Source organism: Triticum aestivum, chromosome 7B (assembly GCF_018294505.1).
Source record: "Triticum aestivum cultivar Chinese Spring chromosome 7B, IWGSC CS RefSeq v2.1, whole genome shotgun sequence".
Classification (NCBI taxonomy): Eukaryota; Viridiplantae; Streptophyta; class Magnoliopsida; order Poales; family Poaceae; genus Triticum; species Triticum aestivum.
The window spans coordinates 693,675,776-693,686,556 of record NC_057813.1 but is presented as its reverse complement, the minus strand read 5'-3'; the positions used below and the strand labels follow the sequence as shown (position 1 = coordinate 693,686,556).

The 10,781-nt window shown below is 46.2% G+C and overlaps 1 pseudogene; it reads left to right on the top strand.

Moving 5' to 3' along the window:
- Window positions 1-1,855: 1,855 nt before the first annotated feature.
- On the top strand, window positions 1,856-4,694 carry LOC123158493 (disease resistance protein RGA5-like; annotated as a pseudogene).
- Window positions 4,695-10,781: the final 6,087 nt, after the last annotated feature.

Genomic DNA, 10,781 nt, shown 5'->3' with positions numbered 1-10,781 from the left:
TATATATGGTATGAATTACACAAAAGGCTACAATACGAAGTCTAACATCCTCCCTCAATCTCACCTCATTCCTGAAGCAACTAAGAGGTTGATATTGCGCCTACAGACCTCAAACATGGGAGAAGGTAGAGGCTTGGTGAAGATGTTTGCAAGTTGATCTTTTGAAGAGATAAACCTAACTTGTAGTACTTTCTGTGCGACACGTTCCCTCACAAAATGATAGTCAATCTCAATGTCTTTAGTCCGTGCATGGAACACCGGGTTTGATGACAGAAACGTAGCACCGATATTGTCACACCAGAGGACCGACGGATGTGGCTGAGCAACTCCTAGCTCTCGAAGTAGGGACTCAATCCATATAAGTTTAGCAGTCGCATTGGCAACTGACTTGTACTCAACCATCTTGATTTTTTTGACTCATGAACGAAATATAAATAATTGTTGTTGGTGTCTAACCCTAGCTCTCCATCTCTCTGCAACACTCCCTACTCTCTGCTGCGCTCGAACAACACAAGAAAGAGTTGGACAGGAGGAAGAAGAAGGACACAGGGGCACAGTGGTTTTTCCGTCGCTCATACGCCCGCCGCAACGACGGCTTTTTACGAGCTCAAGCAACAACTCAAGCTGCACCACACAAGCTGTTACAACGTCCACCACGAGGCTTTGTACCCGAGCCAGCACACTGGGCACGCACCCACGCTTCCACTCCCCGGTTGTGCGCACGCTCAGCCCGCGCCCGCGACGCGCTCCGAGGCGCGCAGCTCGCGGCGAGCTCCAACAGAACCGCGCACGCTCGTACCGCCAACTGCCTATGCCTACACACACGCACACGGTGTACACGTGCACGGACACTCCTGTGCACCACACGCACGCACACACTCACACTTGTCACAGACCTGACGCGACCTGGTTTGCATCTGACGTGTTTGGCGTGCACACGCACATGCACCCGATGCGCACCCGTGTCGCCTCGCCGTGGCTTATTTTTAACATCTGTAAGGTCGTCTATCTTGACACTTACGTTCTGAAGAATAAGTGAATGGGACAACCATAAAATTCACATGTATGAGGCCAGAGCTAGAGACAGCAATGTCAGGGTGGTTAGCAAGGGATAATTTTGCAACAAAGCCGAAAGCTTGACCGATTGGTCCAACAAACAGGGAGCCACGTACTCCTGAAAACGATAGAATTTTAGTTTACTTTTGCTTAGCTTTTGAAAAATCACGGTCTTGCAGAACCATTCCTACTACCTCCGGGCAAAGTTCCTGCTCCATCTTACTCCATTTTAGGCGTACAAAACAAACGTTTGAAAATCTAAGAAGAAGAATGCCATAACAGTTTGAGCGAATATCAGCTGATCAATGGCTTGAATGCTCACGACGAATTTTGGACCTCTGTTCAAGTGATAGCTAGGCCTGCATGTTACTTCTATTCAGATCAAGGAAACAAATAATATAACAAGATGGATATTGGTGAGTCAGCTTGAATGTGACACTGTCTTGTTTATCTGCGTCCCTCACTTCAGTACAACACTAACCAACCACACAACAGGAGCAAACAGCATCATTGTACATAGAACTTGTGCAGAAATACCTACGCTCGCTCCTTCCCCTGAAACACCACCCGCGCGATGCAGGTTGCAGCTGGGGCACTGAGCCCCCTCCTCCGTAAGCTCGGCGACCTCCTCATGGCCGAATTCACCCTCAGCAACCGTGTGAAGAAGGGCGTCAAGTCCCTCTGGACAGAGCTGGAGATGATGTATGTCTTCCTCCACAAGGTCGGCGACGTGCCGGTGGAGCAGCTGGACCCACAAGTCTGAATATGGGTGGACAAGGTCCGGGAGATCTCCTACAACATGGAGGACGTTGTGGATGCGTACATGGTCCACCTGTACGACGGCGTCCATGGTGAACTCAGCCCCAACAACATGAAGAACAGAGTCAATAAGTTTGCCAAGCGGACCAAGAAGTTTTTCAGCAAGGGCATGGCTCTCCATCAGATCTCTGGTGCTGTCCGAGACGCGCAGGAGCTCACCAAGGAGCTTGGCGAGCTCCGTCAAAGGTACGCGCTTGAGGCCTGCGCCAATGGTGCCAGTAATATCGTTGATCCTCGCATGAAGGCTATGTACAAAGATATCACAGAGCTCGTGGGCATCGAGGAGACACGGGATGAGCTGATTGAGAAGCTATTTGATGGAGATGGGATGTCAAGGGAGCAACTCAAGACGTTGTCTATTGTTGGATTTGAAGGATTGAGCAAGACAGCACTTAGCAAAGCAGTGTATGATAAGATCATAGTGCAGTTCGATTGTGGAGCGTTTGTTTCAGTCTCTCGAAATCCTAATATGACAAATATATTCAAGAAGATGTTGTACGGACTTGATAGGATTCTGTTTGCGCACATCAATGAGGCTGTGTGGGACAATCAACAACTCATCGACGAGCTGAGAGCATTTCTTCAGGATAAGAGGTATGAATTCATTGGTATACATCTCCAAATTAATAAATATTATACAAATAGAAACCTGGTTATGTGTATGTTCAACTGTTCATTGATATGCGAAATAACCATAGTTTTAAATAACGGCCCATGGCAAATAGCGGTAGAAGTGTTGGCATGCTAAATTGGCGCTATATCTCACTAAATGATGCTAAACGACTTAGCGTGATGCCCCTTCAAACGCTATAGCGCCGAGATAGTACGCTGTTTAAAACTATGGAACTAACACTCTAAAAAACCACACAGGTACTTAATCGTGATTGATGATATATGGAGTGAAGATGCATGGGAAATTATCAAGTGTACTTTCTCTAGGAGCAATCTCGGTAGTGGAGTAATAACGACAACCCGCACAAGCAGTGTCTCTAAAGCATGTTGCCCATCTAGTGGTGATATTATTCATAATATGAAATCCATTGATGATGGTGATTCCAGAAGACTCTTCAACAAAAGAATATTCTCCCAAGGAAGTGATTGTCCCAATGAATTGGAGCAAGTATCTATAGAAATTTTGAAAAAATGTGGCGGAGTACCACTAGCCATCATAACTATGGCAAGTCTTTTAGCCAGTAATGATCAACATATAAAACCAAAGTATCAATGGGACAAGATACTCAGTTCTATTGGTCGTGGGCTTGCAGAACGTGGTACTGCAAAGGACATGCAGAGGATACTATCCTTTAGTTATTATGATCTACCTTCCCACCTAAAGACTTGTGTGTTATATCTCGGTCTATTCCCAGAAGATCATGACATAAGAAGAGATCGGTTGATACGGAGGTGGATAGCTGAAGGCTTTATCCAAGCTGCTGAAGAAGAAATTAGACTATTTGAGCTCGGAGAGAGATATTTCAATGAGTTTTGATCAACAGAAACTTGATTCAACAAATATATATTGATGTTGAATATTGGTCGGAAGGTTGCCGTGTACATGATATGGTACATGATCTGATATGTTCTCTGTCCAGTGGAGAAAACTATGTTATTATATTGGATGGTACTAAGAAAAGCAGAAGTAATTCAGATAGCATGGTTCGCAGATTATCCTTTCAGAATAGCATGTTAGTGCTCACGACCCATCGGATTGACGCCACAAGTATGTCAAAGTTGAGGTCTGTTACTCTGTTTAGAACTGATGTTAATCTGATTCAGACTCTTTCAAACTTCCAATTTTTGCGTATATTGGATCTAGAAGATTGTGATCTTAGGGAAAGTAGTCACATATGCGTTGAGAATTTATTACATCTGAGGTACCTAGTGTTACTGGATACATATGTTGGTGTTCTCCCATGAAAAAAAAGGAAAGTTGCATTTTTTTTCCAAACATTGGACTTAAGAATACATGGATTTGATGAGGTTCCACCAAGTGTTCCTCGGTTAAGACATTTGATGTGCCTACTTGTTTACACCAATATTGCATTGCCAGTTGGGATAGGGAACTTGGTGTCCCTAGAACAACTGAATACAGTGTGTGTGGGTGCACTACCAGAATCGCCCCGTATGCCGACGGCCAGGGCCATCGGCATATCCCTCAATCCCGTCGGGACAGGCCTATGCCGATGGCCCCCGTCGGCATAGGGCCGTCGGCAACATATACGTCGGCGTAGCCCGGGAGGCCGTCGGCATAGAAAGGCCGTTGGCATAGAAGATTTCCCGACGGAGGCTGTACATCTATGCCGACGGCCCTTGCCGTGGGCAACGCCCATGTCTAACGGTGGCCGCCGTCAAGTATGACCAGTGCCTGGCCGCCACATGGCACACCTATGCTGACGGCCTAGCCGTTGGCTTATTTTCATACTATGCTGACGGCTAGGCCGTCGGCATAGGTATGCCCCATGGGGTCCAGCCGTTATGTGGGCCAGGGATATACCGACGGCCTAGGCGTCGGCTTAGTTTCAAACTATGCCGACGGGTAGGCCGTCGGCATATCCCTTCCCCAGGAGCTACTAGTTGCTGACACGTGGCTTCTATGCCGACGGCCTAGCCGTTCGCTTAGTTCAAAAACTAAGCCGACGGCTAGGCCGTCGGCATAGATGCCACGTGTCAGCAACTGGTAGCTCAAGCCAGCCCTATGTCGACGGCATAGCCGTCTGGATAGCTTGCATTTGTTTTTTTTTCCTGTTTGTTTTCAGATCGATTCAATTCAAATATACAGCACATATCAGCAGATATACATGATGGAAATAAACATGTAGAACACATGAGGATATCATCCGGCACCATCTCAACAATATATGCATAAGCATCATCACAATCATAAGCATAAGCACATAGAGAAGCACACAAGTCATCTAAAGGATCATCACCACACACAAGTCATCTAAAGAAACATAAGCATGAGCACACAAGTCCCTGAAAGGCTTAAGCGCCAGGACGTCGAGCACCGCGGAGGTCGTCACCGCCAAGACCGCCAAAGCCCAAGTCGTCACTGCTAGCGACAGCGCTACCGCCAAGACGGCCTCCACCTCCGCCTCCACCTCCGTGGATCGGAGTGGTCGGGGTCCGTGTCTCGGGAGTGCTGCGAAGACAACCGCCAATGGTAGATCCACCTGTTCCCTGGATGTTGAAAAGACATATTAACGGGATATATGAATGTGTTGAAAGGCATGACATGCTTTGGGTGAATAGATTGGGGATGAACTAACCGGCGAGGGGCCAGCGTTCTGTGCCACAAACTCCTCAAAGGTCAGCAGCACTAGTTTTGCTGGAGGACATTGTGCTGGCTGCAACTGAGGACACCTGCTGGCCGCCATATCCTGAAAAGCCTGATGCATCTTGCGATCCCTCTCCACTTGGTGTTCATAAAGCCTCTCATGCCACGCCATGGTCTCCTGGTGTGTGTACTCCAGGTAGGCCTACGGTATGACATGATGGAACTCATAAAACTACTAAATACGGAAAATGAAATGAACAATGAAGATAAGAGGGAAAATACTTACAGATTGTTGCTCCTGAAAGAGGGACTGTGCACTGGTCACTGGCTGGCTCATGCGCTGGCTCAGGCTCGGGTCGATCCGATGGAGCTGTGTGTAGGAGATAGTAGGATTGATCACAGCATCGAGAACCGCCTCCTGACCGTGCTCCTTGGGCCCCATGCTCTGAAGGAAATATGCCCTAGAGGCAATAATAAAGTTATTATTTATTTCCTTATATCATGATAAATGTTTATTATTCATGCTAGAATTGTATTCACCGGAAACATAATACATGTGTGAATACACAGACAAACAGAGTGTCACTAGTATGCCTCTACTTGACTAGCTTGTTGATCAAAGATGGTTATGTTTCCTAACAATAGGCATGTGTTGTCATTTGATTAACGGGATCACATCACTAGGAGAATGATGTGATTGACATGACCCATTCTGTTAGCTTAGCACACGATCGTTTAGTATATTTCTATTGCTTTCTTCATGACTATGAGATTATGCAACTCCTGTTTACCGGAGGAACACTTTGTGTGCTACCAAACGTCACAGCGTAACTGGGTGATTATAAAGGAGCTCTACAGGTGTCTCCAAAGGTACATGTTGGGTTGGCGTATTTCGAGATTAGGATTTGTCACTCCGATTGTCGGAGAGGTATCTCTGGGCCCTCTCGGTAATGCACATCACTTAAGCCTTGCAAGCATTGCAACTAATGAGTTAGTTGTGAGATGATGTATTATGGAACGAGTAAAGAGACTTGCCGGTAACGAGATTGAACTAGGTATTGAGATACCGATGATCGAATCTCGGGCAAGTAACATACCGATGACAAAGGGAACAACGTATGTTGTTATGCGGTCTGACCGATAAAGATCTTCGTAGAATATGTGGGAGCCAATATGAGCATCCAAAATCCGCTATTGGTTATTGATCGGAGACGTGTCTCGGTCATGTCTCCATTGTTCTCGAACCCATAGGGTCCGCACGCTTAATGTTACGATGATAGTTTCATTATGATTCTATATATTTTGATGTACCGAAGGTTGTTAGGAGTCACGGATATGATCACGAACTTGACGAGGAGTCTCGAAATGCTCGAGACATAAAGATCGATATATTGGACGACTATATTTGGACACCGGAAAGGTTCCGGGTGAGATTGGGACAATACTGGATCACCGGGAGGTTATCGGAACCCCCCGGGAGGTATATGGGCCTTATTGGGCCTTAGTGGAAAGGAGGGGAAAGGAGCAAGGGAGCGGGCGCCCCCCCTCCCAAGCCCAATCCAAATTGGGAGGGGGGCGGGCCCCCTTTCCTTCGTCCCTCCTTCCTCTTCCTTCCCTCCCCTACTCCTAATAGGAAAAGGGGGGAGTCCTACTACCGGTGGGAGTTGGACTCCCCCCCTTGGGCGCGCCACCCCCCTTGGCCGGCCCCTCCTCCACTCCTTTATATATGGAGGAGGGGGGCACCCCATAGACACAACAATTGATCCCTTGGATCTCTTAGCCATGTGCGGTGCCCCCCTCCACCATAGTCCACCTCAATAATACTGTAGCGGTGCTTAGGCGAAGCCCTGCGACGGTAGAACATCAAGATCGTCACCACGCCGTCGTGCTGACAGAACTCTTCCCCGACACTTTGCTGGATCGGAGTCCGGGGATCGTCATCAAGCTGAACGCGTGCTAGAACTCGGAGGTGTCGTAGTTTCGGTGCTTGATCGGTCGGGCCGTGAAGACGTACGACTACATCAACCGCGTTGTTATAACGCTTCCGCTATCGGTCTACGAGGGTACGTGGACAACACTCTCCCTCTCGTTGCTATGCATCACCATGATCTTGCGTATGCGTAGGAATTTTTTTTGAAATTACTACATTCCCCAACAGTGGCATCCGAGCCTGGTTTTATGCGTAGATGTCATATGCACGAGTAGAACACAAGTGAGTTGTGGGCTATATAAGTCATACTACTTACCAGCATGTCATACTTTGGTTCGGCGGTATTGTTGGAAGAAGCGGCCCGGACCGACATTACGCGTACGCTTACGCGAGACTGGTTCTACCGACGTGCTTTGCACACAGGTGGCTGGCGGTGTCAGTTTCTTCAACTTTAGTCGAATCGAGTGTGGCTACGCCCGGTCCTTGCGAAGGTTAAAACAACACTAACTTGACAAACTATCGTTGTGGTTTTCATGCGTAGGTAAGAACGATTCTTGCTAAGCCCGTAGCAGCCACGTAAAACTTGCAACAACAAAGTAGAGGACGTCTAACTTGTTTTTGCAGGGCATGTTGTGATGTGATATGGTCAAGACATGATGCTAAATTTTATTGTATGAGATGATCATGTTTTGTCACAGAGTTATCGGCAACTGGCAGGAGCCATATGGTTGTCTCTTTATTGTATGCAATGCAATCGCCCTATAATGCTTTAGTTTATCACTAAGTGGTAGCGATAGTCGTAGAAGTATAAGATTGGCGAGATGACAACGATTCTATGATGGAGATCAAGGTGTCGCGCCGGTGACAATGGTGATCATGGCGGTGCTTCGAAGATGGAGATCACAAGCACAAAATGATGATGGCCATATCATATCACTTATATTGATTGCATGTGATGTTTATCTTTTATGCATCTTATCTTGCTTTGATTGACGGTAGCATTATAAGATGATCCCTAACTAAATTATCAAAGTAAAAGTGTTCTCACAGAGTATGCACCATTGCGAAAGTTCTTCGTGCTGAGACACCACGTGATGATCGGGTGTGATAGGCTCTACATTCAAATACAACGGGTGCAAAACAGTTGCACACGCGGAATACTCAGGTTAAACTTGACGAGCCTAGCATATAACAGATATGGCCTCAGAACACGGAGACCGAAAGGTCGAGCATGAATCATATAGTAGATATGATCAACATATTGATGTTCACCATTGAAACTACTCCATCTCACGTGATGATCGGACATGGTGTAGTTGATATGGATCACGTAATCACTTAGAGGATTAGAGGGATGTCTATCTAAGTGGGAGTTCTTTAGTAATATTATTAATTGAACTTAAATTTATCATGAACTTAGTACCTGATAGTATCTTGCTTGTCTATGTCGATTGTAGATAGATGGCCCGTGCTGTTGTTCCGTTGAATTTTAATGCGTTCCTTGAGAAAGCAAAGTTGAAAGATGATGGTAGCAATTACACGAACTGGGTCCGTAACTTGAGGATTATCCTCATTGCTGCACAGAAGAATTACGTCCTGGAAGCACCGCTGGGTGCCCGGCCTGCTGCTGGAGCAACGCTAGATGTTATGAACGTCTGGCCGAGCAAAGCTGATGACTACTCTATAGTTCAGTGTGCCATGCTTTACGGCTTAGAACCGGGTCTTCAACGACGTTTTGAACGTCATGGAGCATATGAGATGTTCCAAGAGTTGAAGTTAATATTTCAAGAAAATGCCCAGATTGAGAGATATGAAGTCTCCAATAAGTTCTACAGCTGCAAGATGGAGGAGAACAATTCTGTCAGTGAGCATATACTCAAAATGGCTGGGGTATAATAATCACTTGATTCAACTGGGAGTTAATCTTCCGGATGATAGCGTCATTGACAGAATTCTCCAATCACTGCCACCAAGCTACAAGAGCTTTGTGATGAACTATAATATGCAAGGGATGGAAAAGACTACCCCCGAGCTCTTCGTGATACTAAAAGCTACGGAGGTAGAAATCAAAAAGGAGCATCAAGTGTTGATGGCTAACAAGACCACTACTTTCAATAAAAAGGGCAAAGGGAAGAAGAAGGGAAACTTCAAGAAGAACAGCAAACAAGTTGCTGCTCAAGAGAAGAAACCCAAGTCTGGACCTAAGCCTAAAACTGAGTGCTTCTACTGCAAGCAGACTGGTCACTGGAAGCGGAACTGTCCCAAGTATTTGGCGGATAAGAAGGATGGCAAGGTGAACAAAGGTATATGTGATATACATGTTATTGATGTGTACCTTACTAATGCTCGCAGTAGCACCTGGGTATTTGATACTGGTTCTGTTGCTAATATTTGCATATGAAAACAGGGACTACGGATTAAGCGAAGATTAGCTAAGGACGAGGTGACTATGCGCGTGGGAAATGGTTCCAAAGTCGATGTGATCGCAGTCGGCACGCTACCTCTAAATCTACCTTCGGGATTAGTTTTAGACCTAAATAATTGTTATTTGGTGCCAGCGTTGAGCATGAACATTATATCTGGATCTTGTTTGATGCGAGATGGTTATTCATTTAAATCAGAGAATAATGGTTGTTCTATTTATATGAGTAATATCTTTTATGGTCATGCACCCTTGAAGAGTGGTCTATTTTTATTGAATCTTGATAGTAGTGTGTCACGCCCAATATGCGACCCTATCCAAAAGGAACTCGAAGGTCCCACCAAGGATAGACCCGCATATTGAAATGCTTTTGCAAGGTGGATATCATTACATCAACATTACATAATAGATGGGGATACATACAAGAGGCATACAGTGCCACATGAATACAACATCACAATACATAAGAGCATCATCCGACTACGGATGGATCACAAACAGAAACTCAAACGACATCCACCCTGCTAGCCCAGGCTGCCGACCTGGAACCTATCCCCTGATCGAAGAAGCAGAAGAAGAACTCAATGCAAGCAAGCATCGCTCTCGCGTCATGATCATCGCACAACCTGTACCTGCAACTGTTGTTGTAGTAATCTGTGAGCCACGAGGACTCAGCAATCCCATTACCATGGGTATCAAGACTAGCAAAGCTTAAAGGGAAAGGAAGGGGTAAAGTGGTGAGGTTGCAGCAGCGACTAAGCATATATGGTGGCTAACATACGCAAATAAGAGCGGGAAGAGAGCAAAAGGAACGGTCGTCAACTAGTAATGATCAAGAAGTGATCCTGAACTCCTAATTACGTCAAACATAACCCAAAGACCGTGTTCACTTCTCGGACTCCGCCGAGAAGAGACAATCACGGCCACACACACGGTTGATGTGTTTTAAATCGGATCTGGTGTCAAGTTATCTACAACCAGACATTAACAAATTCCCATCTGCATATAACCGCAGGCACGACTTTCGAAAGATTATACCCTGCAGGGGTGTCCCAACTTAGCCCATGACAAGCTCTCATGATCAACGAAGGAATAGACCTTCTCCCAGGAAGACCCGATCAGACTCGGAATCCCGGTTTACAAGACATTTCGACAATGGTAAAACAAGACCAGCAAAGCCGCCCGATGCGCCGACAATCCCGATAGGAGCTGCACATATCTCGTTCTCAGGGCAACACCGGATGAGACTAGCTACGAGTAAAACCAGCCCTCAAGTT